We start from the raw sequence: 5,493 nt of genomic DNA, 5'->3' as shown, positions 1-5,493 counted from the left end.
ATTAATATTTTATTTTGTTTGAAAATTTTACTATTTACTTGCAATTTAATTTTTGTTTAGTCAATTAAAAAATAAGACATAACTAAAATGTAGATATTCAGTTATAATTTAACAGTGTTATTATGACTGTTATTATTTTAATTGGATTATGAATTATATAAGTATTAGTTTGAACAAAACTTGTTGAATTTACAAAATTGTTTACAACTTGCCTCAATAAAACAAAGAGAAAGAAATCAATATGTTTTTGAACCAATACCGTGCAGTAATGTAAAGTATGGTCACGATGTTGGTGCAAGATCCTAGTCATTACTTTTATTTGTCGTATTTTAAAAATTCGTAATATTACTATACCCATTTAGAATTGTTACATTGAAAGGTTTCAAATATTTAAAAAAAACGGTGCCATGTCATAAAGTTTAAATCTATTTTGTTCAATGAAATTCAGTTATAGTAATTTTTGAATTAGTTCAATGTAATGTTAAATTTATTAAATATTATTGTAATTGTACTAATAATCCGTTACTTAAACCTGAAGTAAACAGGGTATTACTTCTTTTTGTTTTGTTCACATTTGACTTCGGCTGTTATTTAAGAGTTTATTGAATTAATAAAGGTACCTGACTACAATATACATGCATTTTAATTAAATTCTTACTTCCAGAGACGATTTTTTCGTGTCTAGGGAGTCAAATTTTTTATAATCAATCCTGATGTACTCGATGCACCGCTTCCATAAGCGCGCTATAGACGCGTATTCAGCCGAACGCGGAACTGTAAACTTAGCGACCCATTACGCTAAAAAACCGACACGTCCTACGTGTATTCTTTTCGTTTTTATTCCGTCGACTCCCGATGACTCTTAACTACTCTTCGACTCCCGATTCCCGTTGACTCAGCCCTTCCCCGCACAACACCCCGCAGGTCCCGCGACCGATCGTGGCGGTGAGGTATTTTAATCTACCCACTTGTGCGAGGATAAAAATGATTCGAACTACCTACGTTAATCTTTAATCCGCCAAATTCAAAATGTCATTTTGACATGACGTAAGTATACCGAATATACATTTTTTAGTTTTTAATATTTCGTACATGGAAACACCAATGAAACTGCTAAATTTAACTGCATTTATTTATTTTGACTTAAAGTTAAAAAAAACTGTTATACAAATTAATTGCTGTACAAATTTCAAGCAAATTACACTATTTGAACGAAATATTCGTGTGTAAATTAACATATTGTACTGAACCTATGACGTAACATATTTATAGGATTGGTTACATATTAATACGAGACAAAGCTAAAATTAAAATAATTGTATAAAACATGATAAATACTATCATATCACTAAGCATATGAAGATCACAAAAAATATCCAAAACTTAAACAATACCTAATATCTAAATACGGTTAAGAAATTCTTCAAAAATATTTACCCTATAGGAGTGAAACTAAATTAATGTACAGTCAGCAGCATGTAGATGTAAGCGACTATTGATATTACCGTTTATTTTATCAAAAGAAATGTATTTACTGATACAACTTATCAAAATATTACATAAAAAGGAACTTGCAATAAAAACAACAACAAATGATACATACATTTTAGTAAGTATTAGAATTGAATTCTGGTTCTGTATGGACATTTGTCCATACAGATTATCATTATCATCAGATTATTATCATCTAGTCTTTGCTGTATGTCTAATGTCGCTGACTGTACCTCAACTGTGAATGTTACAATATTCAGTCAGAGTTATACTTAAAAATAATACCTACGAAAAAATTCCCTCCAAAGTACTCTCTCATCGTTTGGCACATCTGTCACTACAACTGTCTTGCAAAATGTGATGGTACAATTAAAGGAGATCATTACTTTTTGTACGGCAACCAAGCCCGTACAAAAAATGTTGTTTGTTGTTATTCAGAGATTTAAAATATATTAATGTGCTCCTTATATTCTTTAGATTACAATGATACTATAATTTTGACATTTCTAAGCGCGGTAATAAAATAATGTAGGAATTAAAAAAATGATCTCCTTTGCATTTAGCAAGCGAGAAAAATAAAAAATCTTCCAGGCAGTTAACATCTTATAACCTGGGGCATTTTACTTGTAGTTGGCCACAGATAAATAAAATTTAGACATGTCACTTCATGCATGCAAAGTGCGAGTGGGAAGGCAGATATTTCTACACGAGCGAAAGAGGTTACAATAGTTGTAATGAAATTAAACCGGATAGAAATTCGTTAAATGTTTTTAAAAATGTGAAATACTTTTGTGTACACAAAGCACTATAAAATTATTAGGACTGACTAGTTTATATTTCTATCGATGTATTTTTGTGACGACACAAATATTTAAAAAGAAATGTAAGTAAAATAATGGAATGTTTAAAAAAATGTTCAAATTGCAAACAAATATTAATAAATTTCAACCATCCTATGAGAAGATGGTAACTATATTATGACTTCTAGGACGAACTTCGAAGAGAAATTAATTATAACAAGATACGGTTAAAATTAAAATTGTCAAATATTATCTATATTATAGTAATACAGGTTTACTACAAGTCAATGAAATAATTATTATGATATAACTAAACTAGCATATATGTACAATACTTACGAATACGCACGAGTTATATATAAATGAATAGGATGGATATTAATGCGACTAAAATACTAGTAAATATTACATTTTTAAGTATTCACGTGCATCATGTTTCACGTATTATAAACGGTTGTAATTGAGCGAATAAAGTACTAAATACAAAAGTGTATTGAATTGTTGTACTTAAAAACCTTTAATATGAACTAATTGAGATTCGAACCCGCAACTATCGAGGATTCTTGAGCTAATAACATATGATCGACTTGATATGTAATGATGAGTACACTACTACTACTCGTGCACAATAACATGATACCTAAGTCGATTCTTTAGCATGTACAATAGTTTACGTAGAGAACAAGTGATCAACCGTGGATTTCATTCGACGTAGTCACATGTTATCGTGCACGTGTTGTGCTTAATTAATATACTTCACAAATCAGTACAGTTTATTATGATAATTGGTATTATCTAGTGTAGCAAAGGCGAACGCATTCATCAATACTCGACTAAATAGGTTAATAGTCTTTTTAATTTGCCTCATATTTGCGTATATTTAATGTCATTGGCTTGCCTAAAATACTGGCTGAAGCAATTTTAGCAAGGAGTTATTGATTAATTAATTAATGTGTTTTAAGATTTTTTTTTAACTTGAAAATTAATGAGATTTTGTTAAATGCAATAGGTATTTTGTAAAAATAATTTAGTATTCAGAGAATTTTAGTTGCGTAAAAATATTTGAATAATTTTAAACGTAGCAATAAGGGTTATTCTCAAATTTATTACTTAATGCTTTTCGTATTTAGAATGCATATATCAGAGAGTTGAATTAAGTAATGAACGGATTCTTTTCGACGCCATATCATCCACTAGGTGATTGAATTATAATTTTATTGTCTTTATAAAATGGCTACTGAGATTGGAAATCTAATTGGATATCGTTAGACGACAAGAATGTAAGTCGCTACTTCGTTGTGGGATACTAAGGTGCTAATGTACAACCATTTAATTATCACTTGTACTTGATATTAAATCAATTCCTAAAGCAAGCATTAATTGCTCTAAAGGTACGCGTACATTGGCCCGCACCGGACGCACCGCACGCACGGCACGCAACGGATTTCAGTTTGCTTTGTATGATTTTACATAACACTGCGACCATCATCCTCGACGCCCGCAATGAAAGTCAAAGCAAATCCGTTTAATCCGTGCGTACGATGCGACCGGCTCGGAAAAATGGACACCTACCATAAACGATCTACAAATTCAAAGTAAAAACCGAAATAAATTCAGTAATAATTCTAAACCGCTATTGATATGGACTGTATCCATGGGCGTCACCGGATCTGCTGTCCTTCCTACGAGAGACTAAAAAAAGTGTAAAATATGTATAAAAACTACTTCGTATAAGACTTATGGTAGCTGAAGACCTAGTATAGATCATCAGTTGGCGACTCTCGTGATATCCTCTGGACAAAAGTTTATTTGGCAATCACGTATTTAATTTACTTCAACTCAACTATTTACAACTTTTTTTAGTTACTTAGTTTGTATTTTATGATGCGTAAAATAGCATAATTCAACATGATGTTACATTCAAGTTAAAAAGCCTACTAGAATCTACTGTTTTACCAAGATTTATCACTTCAGCTATTAAATTGTCTTTTAAATTCCTTAATAAAATTAATGGACAAAATGAATTCTATTTTAAAGTGTTTCTAAATTCCATTTGTGCATTTTATTTATTTTTTTGCTTTATAAATACGAGTTACTGTAGACTTTACTTGTTTAAGCAGAAGGTATAGACGTTTTCAAATATCTTGTCGGCTTTGAACATCGCACGAGTCGCTGTACAGGGGTCCTTACATCAAAAATTAAGAAAGTGTTCTTAACGTCATTAACGAAATATGACAAATTTTTTATGAGATTTGTTGAACTTTTCGCTTTATTTTACCTTAGTACAAATCTAATACAAATTTTGCCATTCAGAACCAAATGTTTTGAGGGTGCATATTACCTTGAACCGCCAACATATTTGAAAAGACGTATACCATTCGTAATACGATGATTACATTTTTTACTGAAACTGATAGTTTGAAAAGACTTATCACAGTTTTCAATGGCTATGCCACTTCAAAGTAAATTTCGAATAGCATATAAAGTATACTTTTCGAAACTGAATCTAATATTTATAGACATAAAATGTACCATAAATATTCATAGTTTGTTTGTAATTTATACGCATAAAAATTAACGCTAAAATATGTGATAGCATAATTAATATTAATTTTGGACTTTAATGTTTAATTAATTATGATCTTTGTTCCATATTTCCAGAACTAAAATACAATACATATATACTTCTTAAATATATAAGAATAAAATATATGGACTGATACATCACAATATACTGTTTTGAATCATACTTAGCTCTTAAATTAAATGTTGCATTGGCTTGCAATTACTACTTACAAATGACTTATTACAATAGAATGTCTCAGTACTGTATCGTGTAAAATTCAATAGAACATGTGATTGAACGCGACGAAAACATGCTAATTATATAAACCCACAAATAATATTTAAACGAAATGTAAAAAAAATTACCTATTATTTCCCTTTTTAAATCAATCGGTAAATTAACAATTTGAAATAATTCAATTGATGAATTTACGACCGTAGGACGTTTTGTGCAAATTAACCAAACAAATTGACGTAATTTAAATATTTTAGAGGTTATATTTACTGGAGATATTATGTATATTTTCCACAGTGTTTCACAGTGGCGAGGCATGTATCCTGTGCCTGCTGCGCGGCAGGGAGGCGGGCGTGCGGGGTGAGCGGGGCGTGCGGTGTGGGCGGGGCGCGGCGTGTGGGC

The sequence above is a fragment of the Papilio xuthus genome, unplaced genomic scaffold (assembly GCF_000836235.2).
Source record: "Papilio xuthus unplaced genomic scaffold, Pxut_1.1 DF826115.1, whole genome shotgun sequence".
Taxonomy (NCBI): domain Eukaryota; kingdom Metazoa; phylum Arthropoda; class Insecta; order Lepidoptera; family Papilionidae; genus Papilio; species Papilio xuthus.
This window is presented reverse-complemented; position numbering follows the sequence as displayed.